This window comes from Pan troglodytes, chromosome 20 (assembly GCF_028858775.2).
Source record: "Pan troglodytes isolate AG18354 chromosome 20, NHGRI_mPanTro3-v2.0_pri, whole genome shotgun sequence".
NCBI classification, from domain to species: domain Eukaryota; kingdom Metazoa; phylum Chordata; class Mammalia; order Primates; family Hominidae; genus Pan; species Pan troglodytes.
The window spans coordinates 54654102-54676909 of NC_072418.2; the positions used below are offsets into that span (position 1 = coordinate 54654102).

A 22808-nucleotide genomic window follows, 5' to 3' on the forward strand; every position below is an offset into this window, starting at 1 on the left:
TGATGAGCTTCCACATTGGTGAACACTCAGGAGTGCTGGGAGAGTAGCTGCCTGAAGAGAGCATGGAAGCTTCATGCACCACCCAACCCCTTCCCTGCCACATACCTGCCATATGCCTCTTTCCAATGGACTATTCCTGAGGTATATTCCTTATATAAAGCAACAGATGTAAACAAAGTGCTTTCCTGAGTTCTGTGTGCCATTCTAGCAATTTATTGGTGTCATTGGAACACCCAGTTTATAGCCTGTCAGTCAGAAGTACAAGTAGCCACCTGAGACTTGCAACAGATGTCTGATCTGATCTGAGAACAGTTTGTGGGAGTGAGCCCTTTAGCTTTTCGGATCTGACGCTGAATCCAGGTAGACAGCATCATAACTGAATTTTTAATTGCAGGTGGCTCAGGTGGTGTCCCCAGAGAATTGGAGAATTTCTTGGTGTGGAGAAAAACTACATTTGGTCAGAAGGATTGTGAAAGTAGAGAATCGAGTTTTTGTTTCACCGTGCATCTTTGTTTTTTTACTGTTTTTCTTCTCATTCTTCTCACCTTGGTAATTGTTTCTTTCATTTTCCTGAATCTCTGAAAAGAAAGGGCCTGGACTCTCAGATTTCTTGGCCTTTGATATTTGGAAGGATGAACTCCAGTCTCCCACAGAAGGCTGGACGTGAAGGAACATTCAGACACGTAAGTTTCTAAGATAAATCGTCTGAGAACATCTCCAAGGTGTCTTCTGGTAATGGTAAGAAACCCTGAGTTTGTGTCAGGGTTGATTCCAGCTCCATTGTCCCCGTGTCCTTCAACTAAGTCTCTGCTGAAGCCTGTTCTATAAAAACAGGAAGTAAGTGGTTTGGACTGACCTATTGTACTAGGTTCAACAAAGCAAACCAAATGGAGTCAGTCATACTAAAACTCCACATCACCAAACCAAAACTAATTTATCTGAACTTTTGAGAAATCAGGAGAGAGAGAAAATGGACAAATTCCTAAAACAGGCCAGTTTCAGTGGGCATGAACATGAAGTTCTGTCTGCTTTCATCTTTACAAAAAAAAAAAAGCAATCTGTGGTAACTTGACTTCAATCAATCAGTTGTTCCTTATTGCTGTCTCTCTATTCCTGCTGCACAAAAAAATGCAACGTCCAAATGACCAATCAGGTTTTTGTTCTCTGTTTCTGCTTTCTTTAGCCCTCCTATCCCTGTAAAACCAACTTCCTTGGCTCTAACTATCAAAACACTCATTTTGTTTTATAGCATGACAGGCTGTCTGATTCCATCTTTATAACCAAAGCCAATTAAGATCTTAAAACTAAACATATAACTTCATCTTTTGACAAGTACTTAGAGCCTGAGTTGCTCCACAGGAATCCAGGAACTGGGCACAGGAAAAGGATCTCAGCTGGTGGTAAGTTGGGGTCTGAAAATTTAAAAGTTATTGTTGAAATGCCTGCTATATGACAGAGCCCTTCTAACTCTGGAGTAGCGTAGTCCAGTGAAGAATCCACTTCTTTAGTATGAAAACAATGTTAACTATTTCATTAACAACGTTTAATTTGGTACATGTTCCAGTAACATTCTTTTTTTTTTTTTTTTTTTTTTGATGGAGTCTTGCGCTGTCACCCAGGCTGGAGTGCAGTGGCACAATCTCAGCCCACTGCAACCTCTGCCTCCCAGGTTCAAGCGATTCTCCTGCCTCAGCCTCCTGAGTAGCTGGGATTACAGGCACCTGCCACCACGCCTGGCTAATTTTTTGTATTTTTAGTAGAGACGGGGTTTCAATATGTTGGCCAGGCTGGTCTTCAACTCCTGACCTCGTGATCTGCCCACCTCGGCCTCCCAAAGTGCTGGGATTACAGGTGTGAGCCAATGTGACTGGCCAATTATTTATCATATATGTAATTAGATAAAATTTATTACTAAAATAATTTCCCCAAAGGTGTTTTACTTTTTTAAAAAGTGGCTACAAAAAAATTTTGAGTCCCATATGTAGCTAAAGTTAACACATTATATTTCTACTGGAGATGTAGCATTGTAGAGATGTAGCATTGAAGGATCTTGATAGTCCTGTGGAGCTTACGTACTAGTGTGGAGGGTATTTAAGAGAGAAGATAAATGAACAAACAAATAAAGGAGAAAAGTATCTGGTGAAATAGGCTGTACCTGGGCATTCTTCTTTGCAGAGTGGGTCAGGTGGGATCTCTCTGAAATAATATTTGACCTGAAATATGAATATTCAGAATGAGCCGGGTGCAGGAAGCTCAAGACGAAGAGCACGGTAGGCAGAAGGAATAGAGAAAGCAGAAGCCCTGAGATGACAATGAGCTGCAAGTTCAAGGAATTAGAGCCCAGTGGGTGGAGCCCAGTGTGTCTGATGAGAGTGCAGAGATGAGGTCTGAGGGATGCACAGGGCATATGTGGCCGTGGATAAGGGAACCTAGGATAAGGGAACCTAAGATAAGGGTAACTTAGAAGTCTGGAAGCCATCAGAAGGTATTGAGAATAACATCACCATCTTATTGGACCTTTTTAAAGCTTATTTGGTTTCTGTCTGGAGAATGGATCTTAGGGGAGGGGGCAGCAGGACCAGGAAAAAGCTATTTGCAAGGCTTGTGCAAATATCCAAGCCTGACAGGGCCATGGACACTGGTCGTGGAGATGGCAATGGCTCTGGCTGTGCATTCAGCATGTTCTGTAGATAGAATGAGTAAGACGTGGATGGCGTTGGGTGGTGAGGAAAAGAGAAATGAAAGGTGAGTTCTAGATCTGGAGCTTTAACAACTGAATATTTAATCTCCAAATAGATACAGAATATTCGAAGAGTGGCAGGTTTGGGAGGCAGAGAACATCAACAGTTTGGTAAAACCATGTGAGGTTTGGAGTCTATGGGACTCCCACGGGGAGAGGTTTTATCAGACTTGAGTGCCAGGGAGAGGCCACGGCTGATAATTTAGATGAAAAGACAGCATAATGGTTTAATCCCAGAGACTGGATGATATCATTTATAGAATGTGAGATACCCCAACATTTAGAGTCAAATTTAGAATAGAAAACACCGTACATTGGACTAAAAAGAGGAAGAGAATCGAGCTGTAGAGACGACCAAGAGTGTATTGTGTGTACATATCTCTTGGATATATCTCATGGCATAGGAAAAATGTGTTTGAAAACGGAGAAAGTGGTCCAATGGGTCCTGTGTCATTGGGATATCAGGTCTTAAAAACTGAGAAGGACTCACTGGAGTTGGCAGCCTGGGGGTCATAAGCATCCTTGGGAAAATGCATTAGGTGGAGGGCTAAGGACAGAAGTCAATGTGGAGTGGATTAAGGAGAACAGCTGAGGCGAGGAAGGAAAAGGAAGAATTAGAGACATTCTCTTTGGATGTTTGGCTGGAAATTCCCCTTACAGAGAGGTCACTTGGCTAGATAGGGTTGAAGCTGGAAAGAAATATGGTTCAAAGGAGGTTTCTCTTGAAAGAGAGGGGGCGTGATTATGTGATAGAATGATCTAGTAGAAATACAATTCTCAATTTTTTTTGGTATAAAAAATGGCCTTTTATCCCTCACCACATCCCACCTCAATCTAAGTCTTAACTTTCTCATCTGTACGATGGTTATACAAATTAAAACTAACGTTAATCAATATTCACCGTGTCTCAGGGTGTGTTCAGTGCTCACACATATTAACACATCCCATCCGCAGAGCCTACGAGAGGAGTTGTGAGGGTTAAGGGAGAAGCTCTTGGTGTGTGGATAATGTTCATAAGTAGAAGCTACTATTGCTATAAGCATCGTTCTTGTCCTGACCCTGAGCTTCATAGTGCAGGGTTCGGGATTGTACCCCACAACACAACACACAGCCTGGTGAGGGCTAAGAGTTCTAATTTGTTACAGATTTACTGACCTATCCTAGATGATTTCCATGTCTATTCTTTTGTTTTGTTTTGTTTTTGAGACGGAGTCTCGCGCTGTTGCCAAGCTGGAGTGTAGTGGTGCAATCTCAGCTCACTGCAACCTCTGCCTCCTGGGTTCAAGCGATTCCCCCACCTCAGCCTCCAGTCCATGTCTATTCTATTTAATCCTCCCCTGAAAATCAGTCTTTATCAAAAAACCATTTCAGTTCTGCAGAGGGGAAAATGGGGGCTCAAAGAGATGTCACTGATCAAGAATTTACACCATCGAGGTGTCAGAGATAAGATCAGAGTAGAGATCTGACTCCAAAGCCTGGTACTCTTTACACTGTTACAGTGACACCCAACTGGCAGGGGGAGGGGGTGGGAGGTATTTTGCCTCCCAGGGGATCTTTGACAATGTCTTTTGGTTGTCACTCCTGAATGGGGAGTTGCTACTGGCATCTCTGGATAGAGGCCGGGGTGCCGCTAAACATCCTACTGTGTACAGAACAGTCCACCACAACAAAGAATTAACCAGCCCTAAATGCCATTGGTGTCAAGGCTGAGAAACCCTGAGCTACACTAAACAATGTCCCTGGGAAGACCTCAGTGAAAGTGACTGATAATGATAGGAAAAAAGGAGGAAATGAGTAAAAGAAATAGGAGAAAAAATTTATTATATGAGGGCAGGACCCTATCCTGGTAATTTTGGAAGAACGCCTTTCAATGGCAGCACTTGAGCGTGCAAAGGTAGTGACTCTGTTCGGTCTGGTTTACAAATCTTGCTGTCTCCACTGACTGGCTAGGCATGATGCTGAAAAAACTACAGGAGTCCCTGGGCCATGGATTCTCCCTAGTAAAAAAGGGATGATGATGGCTGCCTCACAGTGTTATTATGAGTATTAGATGTAAACAAGTGCTACATAATTGCTATCATTCTTAAAGAGGCTAAATAGCCCAGGGTGGGAAGATTCTCAGATTTTCATGATCATAGAAAATTGCTGTAGCTTGGCTGGGCGCGGTGGCTCACACCTGTAATCCCAGCACTTTGGGAGGCCGAGGAGTTCCAGACAGCCTGGCCAACATGGTGAAACCCCATCTCTACTAAAAATACAAAAAATTAGCCGGGCGTGGTGGTGGTGCCCAGCTACTGGGGAGGCTGAGGCAGAAGAATTACTTGAACCCAGGAGGCGAAGGTTGCAGTGAGCCGAGATCACACCGCTGCAGTCCAGCTGGGTGACAGAGGAAAAAAGGGAACCATTCGGACATTTGCCCCTGAACTTGAAGTGCGCCACCCCCCACTCCCACTGCCAGTTGCCACCCCCGTCAGCTCTCTTTCTGCCTGTCCTCTTGCTCCTCTGAGTGTGGCCTCCAGATGTCTCATGTACCTCCCGGGGTCTGTGAATACTAAAACCTCTCGAACTTTAAACACTGTCGTCGCCTCATTGAAGACGCACCCACAATCCAACTCACGATGCGAGGCTGCCCGAAAGCGACCTGGGCAGTTGGATCCCCTCTTGATGTTCTTTTGTCCTGACCTCTGGTGGCTGCTGAGGATGGTCACTAGCAGCTGAGTTGATAGAGAAACTTGAAGAGCTTCATTTAATACCACTGGCATAGCAGGCAGGCTTTTGGCTGTCTTGGACACAATCCCAATGTCTGTGTGTGTGGATGACTCACGCACTTCCTGCATCAGACAGCCCAGTTGGTCTGGCCCAGACGGCACTACTGCTTGCTGGTGCTCGATTTTGCTGCTTCGTGCAGCTTAGTACTGCTGTCCTCAGCAGTTAACTTGGAGATTCTCCAGAAATTCCAGTGACCGTGGACGGCTCTTTGAGGCTCCAGGCTCCCCAGCAGCTGCAGGAGGGCAGATCCTATTGTAATGAGGGTGTTTTCCCTGTGGGACATCAGAAACCCTTTCTGGGATCAGGCCCCTGACAGGGGGCCACTACTGGAGGGCATGTTGCCCCTTGAGCCATACATACTTCTCTGGTGACCTAGGGCCTCGGTAGTGGTCCGGCCTGTATTGGCTCTAAGTAGCAAAGTACTGGCCTCCAGCCAGAGAGAGCTGGCCAGGATGCTGAGCTGGCCACCCGGTAGTCCATGGCTCGATCCTCAGCTCTACCTCCATCTTGCTGATGATAGGGCCATGGGCCAACAGGCTCCTGGGGAGCAGCGATTCCCCCATAAGTGAAGTTGAAGAGGATGACAGAATGCTGGCTTCAGTGTCAGTGAAGGGGAGCTGGGTGAAAGGATCCAGTCGCCTAACTCTAACCTGTGACACGGCAACTGCACCTGAGTCCCCAGGGCACCTTGCAAGAGCAGGTGCTGCTGAGGCCAGCGCCTCCTTGGTTGCTGCATTCCTTGGTGCTATCACTTCTCATTCTCCCAGCCCCTCAGAGGTCGATCAGGTCACCCTGGAAAGAAAAGCGGCTGCCTACAAGGCCAGTGCAAGTGGAGCTCATTGTTCGGTTTTGAAGAGAAAGTGAGATTAAAGAAAGACACACAAAGACAGAGTGTCTCAACAGCAAATGCAGGCATTTATGTCCAGTATAAACCTGCAGAGGTGCCAGTGCCCACCACTGCTTACAGGCTGGGGCAATTACAGGCCTGGGTGGGAGAAGTCTGGAAGTGGAGCATGGCCCGTTGCCTGGGAAAATGTTGATAACATGTTCCCATGATGAGGCGGTTTGGCACTTGTTCCTGCAGAATGTGATAGTGATGTTCCTTGGGCCTTTGCCCGGCAGAGTGTGATAAGGATGTTCGTGTGCCTTGTGGTCAGGTGGTTGGGCAGGATGTTTCTCATGACCCGAAACCCCATGGAATGTTTCACTTTGACCAAAGTCTGCAAAACGGTGGGGGGCTTACAAAGTGGTGCAGTTTGGACTAACTCTCAATACCATTTTTTTTTCTTTTTTGGTAACAATGTGTAAAGTGAAAACAGCAGAGTGCTACTCCATACCACTGGGATCTTGTCCGGTAAACATCCAGAGAGTGAGGTTAGGAAATAAAAAGTATATAAATATTAGATGCCTAGAAATGCAAGTCACTTTAAAGATTTTATGTGAAATAGAAAAAAAAGAGAGGAGAGGGACTCATTGTCTTGTAATGGGTCCTTCCCAGAGAGAGGTGACTGTCCAGTGGCGCCGGGCCCTTTTCCTCCTTCCCCTTTTACTCTTATCAACTAGGACAGAAACTAAGAATTTTGGCTTCAAGTGGCTAAAAGACTGATGGGGGAAAAAAGAAAATAGAAAAAAATAACAGAGAGACTGACGCTCTAGGCAGTTACAAGTCCAAGAAAAAAGACAGAAACTTTTAACTTTAAGTATTGAGCCAAAACCAGGTCTAGCAAACATAATGCTGGCCCTAGATTATTTATTAATTTATGAAGAAACTTCTAGATATGGGGGTGACAAAAGGAAATTAAATCCATTATATATGCATATATTTTAATGTAAATATATAATAGATAAATTATGTATACATAATATATAACCAAATTGAAACAGTTTTACAATTTGGTTTGACTGGAAATTCAAAATCCATATATTAATTTTTGTAGTAAAAGTTTATGTAAAAAAAGACAAAAAGGACACTGATTGGCTTTTGTTCCTCTACAATATAGGTTCTAACTTAACTTCTAACATTAGTGGCCGGACGCGGTGGCTCACGCCCGTAATCCCAACACTTTAGGAGGCCGAGGTGGGCAGATCACCTGAGGTCAAGAGTTCGAGATCAGCCTGGCCAACATGGTGAAACCCCATCTCTACTAAAAGTACAGAAATTAGCCGGGCGGCGTGATGCTGGGTGCCTGTAATCCCAGCTACTCAGGAGGCTGAGGCAGGACAATTGCTTGAACCTGGGAGGTGGAGGTTGCAGTGAGCCGAGATTGTGCTACTGCACTCCAGCTGCACGAATTGACAAAAATTTATGGACTTCATAGTGGGATTCAAATTATAGTTATACATAGGGATCTCATTAAATTTACTTACTCTACCCCCATAATCTTGAGAAGCTAACTAAAATTTTGAAAAATGAGTAGACCTCACTTTACCTGTAGCGTCGCCTAAATTTCCCATAGTCATACAGTCATTGCTCTAAAATATTCTATGTTGGACATAGATTCTGTGACACAATTAATAACAAATTAAAATTAAAGTAAGCTTTTGGCACTTACAAATTGGCTTGATCAAATGAGGCCCCTTAGTCCCCCAGTTAAGATAATTTATTACGGCCCAATAGAAGTTGAAACAGCACCTTCAAGGATTAAAATTTATTATATAAAACCGAATTAATAAAAGCGTGATTATCGACACCACATCTCCATTTAGCAACCCAAAAGTTCTTCCCGTTCCCAAATCTGGAAAAAAAAAAAATTCGTAAAAATGCCTTACGATGGATGACTACAGCAGATGGGCTGTTGAGGGCTGCCTCAGCCCTTCAGCCCAGACCAGTGACAGAGCTACCAACACTGCTTCACCTCCTGCAGAGGTAGAGGTACAGGCAATGTGAGGAGGGGGTCAGGGATATTTTTTAGCTCTTTCTCATCCTACCCTCATGCCAGTCCCAGCTTTATCTACCCTTGAGTCATATTAAGCCATTCAAGGATGAGTGGATCAAGTTTCTAATCAGGAAAAAATACTTCCAAGCCCCCCAATTTGAGAGTAAGAAATAGAAAATGAGGCTATTGTGGGTGTCATTTCTAATTTCTGGACCTCAGCCTGTACCCTGGGGTAAGTGGAAGTGGAAAAAAACTACAAGAAAACAGAAAGAGTGGTGGGGATTTGTAAGGCTTGGATGAGATAGTATATATTAAAGGGAAAACTTAATTACTTTACCCTTAAGTGTAATGTTTGCTGTCACCTTTTTTATCTTTCTCTTTTTAATCAGACTGTTGAAGGTGTCTTCTATTCTTACTTTTATTAAGAGTTTTCTTCTTCTATTGCTTAAATTATGAATGGATGTTAAATGTTTTCAAATGTAATATCTGCCAATATTAACATGATTATTTTTATTCTTTCATTTACATCATTACAAATTAATTATTTTATTGTATACAACTGTATACAAACTTCATATGTCCTTTCATATAATAAGTATGTAAGCTATCTGAGGGCAGGGATTGTGGTCTGTATTGCTTACAGATGAATCCTCACCCTCTATGTGTAAAATAGTGTCTGACATGTGGTAGGCACTCAATAAATACTGAATTAATGAATCAATAAATAGTGTCACCTAGATATTTAAGTGAAACATTTGATGTCTAATTAAAATTATCTGTTACAAATTATTTTATTAAATTAAATTAATTTAATTAAAATTAAAATAACGTGAACCAAGTCATGTCTAGTAAATTCTCATCCTCATGTGCACAGTATTTATAAATTCCCAGGTGGCTTCCATTTTCATGAACACCTTAAATTTTGAGTTTCCACTTCAATAGAGTACTCTCACTAACAACTGCCTAATGACTTTGTATTTAAATAAATAAACTCATAACTCAGCCCTTTACCTTGCTTTCTCCACATAAACACTCAGAAATTGTCAATTTTGTATTGTGTAACATACTTTCCTGATGCACTGGCAAAAGACACCACTCAACATGAATACCAAGGAATCCTGTTATCAATGTCCTCTCTCACTCCACTGCTTTACTCATTCTTCTCGTCTTCTCTAGAGTTCTGTGCATTTCCAAGGCAGAGCAGTTTGACCATTTCGTTCACACTTTTGACTCCTATAAATGCTTTCAATTTCAAAAAAAAAAAAAAATGTATATTCTTTAATGCCCAACTAAGTTGTGGCCATAGAAAATGAGGAACAATGAAAAAAATGCAAGACAGAAAGTCAGGAGCCACGAAGGACAGCGTGAGACCTCTAGATAGGAGAGCCAGGGCTTCCAGATGGGCTAATTAATAGACTCCCTCTACTGCCAGGACAGGGGATTCTTACCTTTCCTTCCCACTGGCCTTGGTTAATTGCAGTAGAACAGTGTCCGCTACATCTCCCTTTTTTCTTTTCCTCATTAGGAGTTTCCACTGTGGATTCCCAATTCTCATTGCATCGTGGTATATTGGGGCTTTGAAGCTAAGTATTCTTTTAAGTTATGGGACACTTATCACAAAGAAACTTCAACATAAAACGTTGGGGATCTCATCCTTGGGAAGGATGGCTCCACTTCTTCTATTTGGAAGAAGAGTGTAAAGGGATCTTGAGTACCCGAAGGCATAATTCTGGCCAAGACTGACAGCTGCCTAACCAACATTCATCACCCTTCTTCACTGCAGTGAATGCTTATAAGGGTCTGTTGCCTCGGCATCCAGTCTAAATACAAGCTTAATTTTCTCATACGAGGCTCAGGGCTCAGTCACCCTTGACACAGTTTCCAGTTCTACACCACAGTCACGAGTCCAAGAAAAAAAAAAGAGGAACTTTAAGTACTGAGCAGAATCCAGGTCTAGGAAACATAATCCTAGCCCTAGAATACTTACTGATTTATGAACAAACTTCTAATGGGAGGGTGACAAAAAGGAAATTAAATACATCATATGTATATATGTATATAATATTTTAATGTAAACATATGACAAATAGGTGAATTATGTACATTTAATATATAACTGCATCAAAACAAAGTTTTACAATTTGATTTGATTGGGAATTCAAAATTCATATATTAATTTTTATACCAAAAAATTTATGTAACGAAAGGATAAAAAGGCACTGATTTGGTTTTGTGCCTTTACAACATAGGTACTAACTTAACTTCAACAACAGCAAAAATGCTCAAATTGACAAAAATTTATGGACTTTACATTGGGGCTCAAATTATAGTTATATATGAGGATCTATTGAGCACCCGATTCTGTCGCTGTTCGGGGCGCCACTATGTAACCTGCCATGATCCCTGGTGGACTGAACAAAGGGGGGTGAACGCGGGAATAAAAGACAAGAGACAAAAGAGTATATTTGGAAGAAGGGGTCCGGGGGCACCTTGCCTCTAGTGGACAAGGCCCTGAGCTTTACACGGCCCTCTGTATTTATTAGACAAAAGCGATAGTGAGAAGAGGGGTGGAAGAAGAGGTCAGTTGGTTGGTCCAGAGTAGGCTTGCAAGACTGCATTCTCTAGATGTTCCAGTAGATAACTTCAAAGAGCTCGGCGTCAGGAAGCGATTGCCCTCAGCAAACCTTCTGGCGGCAGGCACAGTCGTGAGTTTGCTCACATCCTGTATTCATGATAAACAGTTTGCTGTTTGATCATATAGCCTCCAGTGGAATGCTGAGTTGGTCACGTCCCATGGGCCTTCGGCTCCCTGCATATCCCCCTGTTTATGAATTAATTGAAAGAATGTAAGACCAGGCTGGGCAGCTCTCATTCTCCGATTGGCGGTCCATCCGATTTTACAGACTATAAACAGAAGACAGAGACAAAACAACATTACTCCAAGAACTACATATAAGATGTTAATGTGGTGCCTTAGATAGGTCCAAGGGTTGAGGCTCTCCAGGCCTTCCTGGAATTCAGTCCAGTCTTCTAAAGAAGGCTGAAATTCTTGAGTTTGCCTATTTAAATCAAGAATTTTGTTTTGTAATTCACTAATATCAAAGGTGGTGTTGGATGTGAAAGCTCCTTGCAAATGGGCTTTCACAAGGTCCCACAGATACTCACTTTCGTTATATTCTAAGTTGGTTGCACAAATACGAGTGTGATTAAAATGACAGTGCAATTGCCACTGCAACTGCAAGCTTTATACTTGTTCCCCTAACCACAGAACCATGGATTTCAACATTGCCACTTCAGTTTGTAGCTCAGTGTTAATTTTATTCTGAAGTAGCCTCGCTTGGTTGGCTGTACGTGTCCAATTCTCTACGTACTGAGCCGTTTGAACAGAACTATGCAAAGTTACAGAGGACATCACAACAGAAGTTATTAGTGTGACCAAGGAAACGATAGCAAAAATTATCATGCCTAAGGCTCTACGGGCACAATGAGTAACCTGAGGTAGAAGAAGTTTCACAAAATGCAAAGCAGGTGTGGAGCCCAAGCCTCGGACAGATTAACAGGAATCCCTAGCCCAGGGATGCAACCTAAAATCATCAAAGTCGAGATATTATGTGTTCGCAATGTGCTATGATTAATGCAGTGATATAACTGGCAAGATTTACAGGTCAATTGGGTATTGTTTACCCGGAGCTGGTCCTTCTGAGCAGCCAAAAAGACATAAGGATTAAAAACACAAACCACAAATTGAGTGGTGATATTCTTTACAAATGTAACATTAAGACTGTGTCGTGAGTCCAGTCGGCCTTCTCTCCATCTTTGCACTCAGGCTCAGCTGACTCATGGCTCATATCGGAGGGACCGGGCCCATGGTTGGCCACCCCGTGTTTCTCCAGTCTCCCATTCCAGGGTTGCAAGCACCTTGAGGGCACCCACATGGCTTGTCCATCTCCTGTAAACACACAAGCATACCCTCTTCCCCATGTCAGTAAATCCACCGGGCCTTTCCATTGTCCTTCTTCTGGGGATTTCCATAACACTTTCAGATAAACTTTCCTCTTTTCCTCTAACACTTGCCAATGTCTTTCTGCTGGAGTCTTACCATCCGTACCAGGAGTCAAAAATTTTAAAGTAAATAAGGCTAAATGTAGTTTTGATTGAGGTGGTAGTTGGCCTCCTATACCCCCTTTTTGTCTTTTCAACATTCGTTGTAATGTTTGATGTGCCCATTCTATAATGCCTTGTCCTCTAGGATTATAAGGAATTCCTGTTTTATGGGTTATAGCCCAAAGCTGTAGGAAATTTTGAAAAGCATGACTAGTATAAGCGGGTCCATTGTCAATTTTTAATTGTTTAGGTATTCCCATATGAGCAAATGATGACAGACAATGTCGCTGTACATGACCAGCTGTCTCACCTGTTTGGCATGTACCATGCAGCATATGAGAATAAGTGAAACAAATTAAGCAGTTCTGGGTCTAGTGTACTTTTAACTGTAGCAGTTTCTGTGCGAATGGCTAAATTTACAACATAAGCTGAACAAGAAGAATCTCCTTGCAGGGTTTGGTAAAGATGTGTAAGTTGATAGGTAGCAATACCTAACATCGGGCGTAGCCAATTAATATCTCCTAATAATTGCTGAAAATCATTTAAAGTCTGTAACCTGTCTTTATGGTTGACAATGTTGATTGTAGCCTGCCACGATCCCTGATGGACTGAACAAAGGGGACGAGCGTGGGAATAAAAGACAAGAGATAAAAGAGTATATTTGGAAGAAGCGGTCAGGGGGCAGCTCGCCTCTAGTGGACAATGGCCCTGAGCTTTACACAGCCCTCCATATTTATCAGGCAAAAGAGATAGCAGGAAGTGGGGGGGTGGTTGCTGGCTAGCAGCCTGATTCACAGCAGGCTTGCAAGACTGCATTCTTAAAACAGTAGGCACTAGATTTCTCAATAGATAACTCTCGATAGATAACTTCAAGGAGCCAGGGAGTGAGGCCCTCCACAAACCTTTTGGTGGCAGGGCAGTGTGAGTTTGCCCACATCCTGCATTCATGATAAACAGTTTGCTGTTTGATCATATAGCCTCCAGTGGAATGCTGAGTTGGTCCCGTCCCATGGGCCTTCGGCTCCCTGCAGTTGATAGGATCTGAAGCTGTGAGCTGTAAAACCTCACAGCTGACTGCAACTAGCTCTGAGCATTGACCTGAAACCCCAGAGATCCTTATGGTTTGAGTATGTTTTGGTCCATAGATGGCGGCATGACCTTCGGAAGAGCCATCAGTAAAATAAGTCTGTCCACCTGGAATAGGTCGGTGATGAGTAATCACAGGAAGAATGAGAGAATGGATTTTATAAAACTGTAAAATGTTGTCTGAGAGTAGTGGTTATCTATCGCGCCCATGAAGTCTGCGAAAGCAGTTTGCCAGGCAGTTGACATTTCCCAAGCTGCAGCTTGTTGCTGAGAGTCTAAAGGAACAATAATTTTGTCAGGATCATATCCTGTAAGCATTTGTGACCTATGCCTGCCCATAGTCACAATTTGTGTAATTAAAGAAAGATAAACTTGCAAGGTTTTGACTGTTTGATTAGATAGAAAGAACCATTCTATTACTGTTACAGACTAGTCTATAAACTGGCCCAAAAGTCCTGTTGGAGAGTAGGGGGTAGGAAGAATAAACAAAAGCAAAGGTTTTTGTGGTTGTAGCCATGAGGCATGTCTCTGCTGTAACATTTGCTCTACAAGCTGTAATTTGGCTTCTGCCTCTTTAGTTAGTTGCCGCAGGGAATTTAAAGAATCTCCGTGCAGGGTTTGGTAAATATGTGTAAGTTGATAGGTAGCAATACCTAACATCGGTCATGGCCAATTAATATCTCCTAATAACTGCTGAAAATCATTTAAAGTCTATAACCTGTCTTTATGGAGAACTACTTTCTGAGTCCATACACTTCTCTCTGTAACAATAGTTCCTAAGTATTGGTATGGGGAAGTTGTTTGTACCTTTTCTAGAGCTATTTTGAGATTCCATTTAGTCAAAGCCTGCTTTGTTTCTCTGAATAGCTGATGTAGGTTTTGATCTGTAGGAGCAGCCAAAAGAATATCATCCATATAATGAATGATGTAAGCAGTAGGAAACATATTCCGAGGCTTCTTTAATGCCTGTCCTACAAAATGCTGACATAGCGTAGGACTGTTAAGCATGCCTTGGGGTAAAACTCTCCATTGATAATGAGAAACAGGTTCTCTTTGATTAATAGAAGGCACAGAGAATGCAAATCAAGGCTTATCGTTCTCGTGTAAGGGTGTAGTAAAGAAACAATCCTTAAGATCTATTACTACAAGAGGCCAGTCTCTTGGAATAGCCGCTGGAGATGGTGACAGTTTTTGTAAGGCACCCATCAGTTTTATGTGTACATGAATAGCTCTTAAATCATGTAGTAGCTCTTAAATCATGTAGTAGCCGCCATCTTCCGGACTTTTTTGGAAAAACAAACACTGGAGAATTCCAGGCTTATGTGTCCGGCATCCCATTGTTCTTTTACTAGCTGCTGAAGTTGCATCAGGTTCTCCTGAGATAGGGGCCATTGATCCACCCACACGGGTTTGTCACTGAGCCATTCTAATAGTGAGGCAGCGGGCAGAGGAGAAATATCAATGACCCTCATCAGAAATCCTGACGTCCTAGCCCTTTTCTATCTGTTTTTCCAGTTACTGATATTGGGTTAGGATTTCCTTGAAGAAATTTTCCTAAACATTTTCCCCTCTGATATCCCATGTTCTTCAACATTTTAAATCCTGGGTTATCAAAGTTTTCATTTGTAAATCTCATATTCCATGTTATAAGTAAGTCTCAACCCCATAAATTGATAGCTATATTTTCAACATAAGACTGAAAAGTACATGACTGTCCATCTGGACCAAGACAAGGTAAAATCTCAGTGCTCTGTTGAACACTTTGAGCTGTTCCTACTCCCACTAGGGATGTAGAAGTTAATTGCAAGGGCCAGGATGGGGGCCAACTGTCTTTAGATATGACTGACACATCAGCTCCCATATCCATAAGCCCATAAAATTTCTTTCCTTTAATGTGTACTACACAGGTAGGTCTATTCGAGGCTATGGGTTGGGATAGATAGATTTCCCATGTAGTTGTGCTCCCAACCTCTTTATTTTCTCATTTCTCCTTTCATGGAGAAGGGTGTGATTTGCAGGGAATAAGCAATAATTGAGCAGTATATTGTCCCAGCTCAAAACCCCAAAGATCTTGTGACATTAAAACTACTTGAACTTCTCCTTCATAATCAGTCAACAACTTCTGGGACTACAGTAATGCCCTGTAAGTTAAGGCAGATCTTGCCTAAAATTAGTTCCACATATCCTGCTGATAAAGGTCCCCAAATATCAGTGGGAACTTTGATGGGTTTGTCTGCCCCAACTAACATTACCCATTCTTTGACTGGGAGATCTAATCCTGCACTCCTTGTGTTCCTGGGGTGAGGGAATCAATGTGCCTCTGGGAACCCATGCCTGGAACGGGGTTGAGGTCTGGACTGGGAATGCCCTCATTGTTTGTGGGGCCTGGGTCCAGGCCCCCATCTCATTTCCCAGCAGGGGGGTGCCATTCTGATGAAATTTTGAGCGGCACTGATTAGCCCGGTTATTTCCTCTGTTACGCAAGGACAAAGTCCTGGCATTTTTTCCACTGGGTGGGGCACTGCATTGTAAGGTCCTTTCTGTCCTGAGATCTGGCGGTATTCCTTTTTAAAATGTCCAGGTTTTCCACAATTATAACATTTTCCCACTTTAGGGTTTGACCCTTGGCTCCTTTTAGATTTGTCAACTGCTAAATTAGCCACTGCTTGCGCTAATATTGCAAAGTGATGAAGCTCAGTTCCTACATCTTGACAAGCTCTGAGAAAATTTCCCAAGTTTTTTATACACCTCACCAGTGCCAGTGCATGTTTACAATCCGCGTTTGCATCCTCAAAAGCTAGAGTTAAGGTTAGCATTTCTGCAGCCGTGGTATGAGGAATCTGACGCTTCACTGCCTCTTGTGATCTTGTAAGAAATTGCACATAGGGTCCCTGTGACCCTTGCATATTTAAAAAGGATTGTACTGGGACTCCCTCTTCAGGAACTGTGGCCCAGGTGCATTTAACAGCCTGTGCACACTGCTGTTAAGCAGCGTCTGGGAGTGCCATTTGACTTTCCAGGTCTGAATAAGGGCCATGACCTAATAGCATACCCTCTGTAATGTCTCCGTGTCCAGCAACATGGTTCTGTTTAGCCTGGTCTGCACACATGTCTTGCCAATTTAAATTCCATGTCAGATATGCACTAGTGGACAAGCAAGTTCGCATCAAGTGTCTCACATCAAAGGGTAAAAAACGCATAGCACCAAACACAGATTCTAGCAATCCTAAGGTCAATCGGCTCTGTATGCCATGATTTACCACTCTCGCTTTTAATTCCTTCAACAACTTACTCTAGTGGGGTGTGTTCATGAATAACCTGCTGTGGATTGTTTGGATCAGGCCTTATGGAAATAGGAAAAGTGCAAGGTCCTAGGGGCTCTCCAGCTATGGCAGCAGAGCATAAAATTCTTTGTATTGGGGTCTCTAGTTCTGCTACCAAAGGAGGCAGTACAGATGTTTCTGCAACTGGAGGAGGCTGTATAGGCCAATTTTTATCCTCCCTCTCCTGTTTTTTATTTCCATTTGGAGGTGTGAGTGGGACAACAGATTCTTTCGGATTTTTAGATTCAGCCTGTTGTCTCACAGAATAATAAGGAGATAATGGCAGAAGTACAGTACGAACTAAACTCCAAGTGGAGAAAACAGAAGGATCAATTTTAAGACCTTTTTGATGAGCCCATTTTAATCCTTCTGCTCTGTCCCAATTTTCCACATCAAGGGTGCTGCCTGTGGAAACCATGGGTTATGTGTAATAACCTCCTGCAGCAGCTAAGTTAATGTCTGAGAACTAACCTGAGCACCAGTTTGTTTCAACAAAACTCTAAGCAACTGCACATAATTTTTTTTTTTCAGCAGACAAATTCTGCCCCATGTTACCCTGATTCAGAAAACTTCCCATTCCCAGTACTTCTTTAAGGAACTGATCCCAGTACCTCTTTAGGCACTGACCTCACGTGCGCTGCCAGCTGACTCATCCCAGGGTCCCCATTTGCGTTGTCAATTTCAGTTCCTCTGTTCCAGGAAATCTTCTTCATTCACATCCTCATAGTCCCGTGTTCAGACTGTCGCCTGTTTGAGTGCCACTTGTAGAGCACCTGATTCTGTCGCTGTTCGGGGCACCACTATGTAACGTGCCACGATCCCTGGTGGACTGAACAAAGGGGGATGAACACGGGAATAAAAGACAAGAGACAAAAGAGTATATCTGGAAGAAGGAGTTAGGGGGCACCTTGCCTCTAGTGGACAAGGAGCTCGGCACCAGGAAGCGATGGCCCTCAGCAAACCTTCTGGCAGTGGGAGTAGTCGTGAGTTTGCCCACATCCTGCATTCATGATAAACAGTTTGCTGTTTGATCATATAGCCTCCAGTGGAATGCTGAGTTGGTCATATCCCATGGGGTCTTCGGCTCCCTGCAAGGATCCCACTAAATGTACTCACTTTGCCCATATTGTCTTGAGAAGGCAACTACATATAAAATTTTGAAAAATGAGTATACCTCGCTTTAACTACAGCCTTGCCTAAATTACCCATAGTCATACGTATTGTTCTAAAATAGCCTATGTTGGAGGTAGGTTGCTCTAAAACAGAATATGTTGGAGGTAGACATAATAAATAATACATTAAAATTAAAGTAAATTGTTTGCACTTAGAGATTGGCTTGATAAAATGGGATCACTTAGTCCCCCAGTTAAGATAGTTAATATGGCCCAATGTGGAGTGAAATAATGGCCTTCAATAATTAAAATTTGTTAAACAAAACGTGATTAATAAAAGGGTGACTATCCACATTGCATCTCCACTTAACAGCCCAAAGTGCTTCTTGTTCCCGCATCTGAAAATAAAAAATATCATAAAGAATGTCTTATGATGGATGACTACAGCACTAAGGCTGTAGTCCCATCTATCAGGGCCCCCATATCTAACATCTAATATTATTAAAAATTGCTAATACTATTCAATCAAGAACTGGTAAACATTTTGCTCTCATTCATTTGGCTAGCATGTTCTGTTAAGTGCTTATTTCTACAGACCCTCAGCTACAGTTGCCTCCACCTCTGAAGAAACACAATACACCTTTCCAGGCTACCTAGGGGTACCCTCATAGCTTTGGCATCACACACAAGCCTTGCAGACAGGAGCTTAATGACATCCGCAGTCTCCATAAGCACAGGTGCAGCATTACATTGAGGACAACCTCCTCCAAGAAGATTCACTTGAGACACACATTACAGTCATTTGATTCGTCTCTCAGTCCATTCAAGGTACTATAACAAAATTTATTACGCTGGATAATTTGTAAACAACATAAATTTAGGCCAGACCTGGGGGCTCATGCCTGTAATCTCAGCACTTTGAGAGTCTGAGGTGGGTGAATCACCTGAGGTTACAAGTTTGAGACCAGCCTGCCCAACATGGTGAAACTCTGTCTCTACCCAAAAATACAAAAATTAGCAGGCATGGTGGTGCACCTGTAGTTCTAGCTACTGGGGAGGCTGAGGTAAGGGAATTGGTTGAACTCTGGAGATGGAGGTTGCAATGGGCCGAGATCACGCCACTGCACTCCAGCATGGGTGACAGAGTGATGCTCTGTCTCAACACACACACACACACACACACACACACACACCATAAATTTATTGATCACAGTTCTGGGGGCTGTAAAGTCCAAGATCAAGGTGCTAGCAGATGCAGTATCTGGTGAGGGCCATTACTCACAGACAGCGCTTTCTATGAGTCCTCACATGGTAAAAGGGAAAGACAAGTGCCTATAGGACTCTTATAAGGCACTCATCCTACCTATGAGGGCAGAACAATCATAATTGAAAACCTCCACCTTTTAATACCATCAACTTGGTATGAGCAACCTCATTTATATTTATATTTTTATTTTTATTTTTGGCCCAGGGAATGATCTAAGGATGTCATGTTTCAGTGGTGAAAGATAAGGACAGGTCCTGAAGAGACTCTGAAGGAGTCTTTATAAAGGAGGATGGGATGTTTTCCTTTTTTTTGAGACAGAGTCTCACTCTGTCACCCAGGCTGGAGTGCAGTGGCGTGATCTCGGCTCACTGCAAGCTCCACCTCCCAGGTTCACGCCATTTTCCCACCTCAGCCTCCCGAATATCTGGGACTAGAGGTGCCTGCCACCACGCCCGGCTAATTTTGCTTTTGTATTTTTAGTAGAGATGGGGTTTCACCGTTTTAGCCAGGATGGACTCGATCTCCTGACCTCGTGATCTGCCCACCTTGGCCTCCCAAAGTGCTGGGATTACAGGCATAAGCCACCGCAGCTGGCCGATGTTTTCCTCCTTTATAAAATGAGACAGGCATGTGAATGAAGCCAGTTTTTTTGTTTATCTTCATCCTTTTGGCTCTGGAGGGCCCGTTGATGTGATGTCCAGAACAGTGGCAGCCATTCTGTGGTCATTTCCAAGAAGCCCCTGGAAGAAAGCCAATAGGATGGTGAAGCAAAGGGCTTAAATGAAAACCAATTTTTATTTAGACTCAGATTCTATCTCCTTGCAAAACTTTTTGTAATAGTAAATTCCTTCTTGGTTTATGAGCTTCATATGTTTACTATACTTTATCACTGAAAACATCCTTTTGGTATAGTGATTCGGGGAGAAAAGAGAAAATAGTTGACTCCTGTTTTCTGCCTCTCCACTTGTCTTCATGGTTGTGTTGCTTCAGCCAGAGGACAATGTTCCAATGTTGCTTAAAATCTCAGAAAGGGCCCATCTCCTCCGATTTAGACCTTTAACTCTTCTCAGATTAAGATATTTGAACTAAATTTGTTGTAATTTTGTCTATTAACTAATCCTTAGAGCTGCATTGCAGGTCCCACAAATTATCTCCCTCTGGAGCAGAAGGTTAAGGGGTTAATCTTGGTAATGATATTGGATAACGGGTACTCTCTCATGCATCTGCCTCACCTCTCAAGGTTTTTGTTTTTTGTTTGTTTTGTTTTTTTGTTTTGAGACAGAGTCTAGCTCTGTCACCCAGGATGAAGTGCAGTGGTGTGATCTCGGCTCACTGCAACCTCCATCTGCTGGGATCAAGTGATTCTCCTGCCGCAGTCTCCTGAGCAGCTGGGACTACAGGCATGTGCCATCCTGCTGGGCTAATTTTTGTATTTTTAGTAAAGATGGGTTTTCGCCATGTTGGCCAGGCTGGTCTTGAACTCCTGACTCAGGTGATCTGCCCACCTCGGCCTCCCAAAGTGCAGGGATTACAGGCATGAGCCACTGCACTCGGCCTAAAAACCACTTTTTTTGTTTGTTTGGTTTGGTTTGAGACACAGTCTCACTCTGTCCCACAGGCTGGAGTGCAGTGGCGCCATCTCAGCTCACTGCAACCTCCACCTCCTGGGTTCAAGAGATTCTCCTGCCCCAGCCTCCAAAGTAGCTGGGACTACAGCCGCCTGCCACCACGTCTGGCTAATTTTCGTATTTTTAGTAGAGGTGGGGTTTCACCTTGTTGCCCAGGCTGGTCCTGAACTCCCGACCTCAAATGATCCACCCACCTCGGCCTCCCAAATTGCTGGGATTGCAGGCGTGAGCCACCTTTTATCACATCTCATTTTATGTTAGTGAGGTTATTTAGGGCGAGGTCCCTTGATAGGCTCAGGTTAGGGCTGACCACCACAAAAATCAAGTGACTAGAGGGTTGGAGCTTTCAGCCCCACCCATTGACTTTCAGGAAGGGGAAGTGGGGACTGGAGATTGAGCTCTATAAAAAAATGTTGGCTGGGTGCAGTGGCTTACGCCTGTAATCCCAGCACTCTCGAAGGCCGAGGTGGGTGGATCTCAAAGTCAGGAATTCGAGACCAGCCTGGCCAACATGGTGAAACTCTATCTCTACTGAAAATACAAAAATTAGCCAGGCATGGTGATGTGCGCCTGTAGCCCCAGCTACTCAGGAGACTGAGGCAGGAGAATTGCTTGAACTGCTTGAACCTGGGAGGTGGAGGTTGCAGTGAGCCAAGATCCCGCCACTGCACTCCAGCCTGAGGGACAGGGTGAGACTCTGTCTAAAAAAAAAAAAAGTTAGACACCAGGCACGGTGGCTCACACTTGTCATCCCAGCACTTTGTGAGGCCAAGGTGGGCAGATCGCTTTAAGCCCAGGAATTTGAAACCAGTCTAGGATACATGGCGAAACCCTGTTTGTACAAAAAATTAGTCGGGCATGGTATCTCACGCCTGTAGTCCCCACTACTTAGGAGGCTGAGGCTGGAGAATCCCTTGAGCCCAGGGAAGTGGAGGTTACAGTGAGCAGCGATCATGCCATTAGACTCCAGCCTGGGTGATAGAATGAGACCCTGTCTCAAAAAAAAAGAAAAAAGAAAAAAGAAAAAGAAAAGAAAAGAAAAGAAATTAGCCAGGCATGGTTCCAGGTACCTACAGTCCCAGCAACTCAGGAGGCTGAGGTGGGAGGATCACTTGAGCCCAGGAGTTTGAGGCTGCAGTGAGCTGTGACTGCACCACTACACCCCAGACTGGGGTAGAGAGTGAGATCCTATTAAAAAAAAAAAAAAAAAAAAAACCTTGAGAAATGAGATTAGATGAGCTTCTTGAGTTGGTGAACACATAGAGGTGCCGGAAGGTTGAGTGCCTGAAGAGAGAGCATGGAAGCTCCATGTACCACCTCAACCTCTCCCTTGCTATATACTTGCCCTAAGCATCTATTTTGACTGTTTTTGAGCTGTATTCTTTTCTCCTTTTTTTTGAGACAGAGTCTCACTCTATTGCCCAGGCTTGGAGTACAGTGGCATGATCTCGGCTGACTACAACCTCTTCTTCCTGGGTTCAAATGATTCTCGTGCCTCAGCCTCCTCAGTAGCTGGAACTACTGGCATGTGCCACTACGCCCGGTTAATTTTTGTGTTTTTAGTAGAGACAAGGTTTTGCCACATTGGCCAGACTGGTCTCCAAATCCTGGCCTCAAGTGATCCACCAGCCTCAGACTCTCAAAGTGCTGGGATTACTGGCGTGAACCACCATGCCTGGCCTAAGATGTACTCTTTAGAATAAACCAATAAATGAAAGCAAAGTGATTTATTGTGTTCTGCGTGCCATTCTAGCAAATTACAAAGCTGATGAGGGGGTCACAGGAACCCCTGATTTATAGCCCATCAGTCAGAAGTACAGGTGGCCACATGGGACTTGCATTGGTGTCTGAAGTGAAGACAGTCTTGTGGGAGTGAGACCTTTAACTTGTGCGATCTGATGCT

General features: G+C 43.4%; 1 protein-coding gene across 1 annotated transcript in view; it reads left to right on the forward strand.

Moving 5' to 3' along the window:
• Positions 1-1225: 1225 nt before the first annotated feature.
• Positions 1226-22808, forward strand: part of FPR3 (formyl peptide receptor 3) — a 28912-nt gene continuing 7329 nt past the window's right edge. The window contains exon 1 of the mRNA XM_001174303.6: positions 1226-1400. The gene's annotated coding sequence lies outside the window, so the exon portion shown is untranslated. The remainder of the gene's footprint in view (positions 1401-22808) is intronic.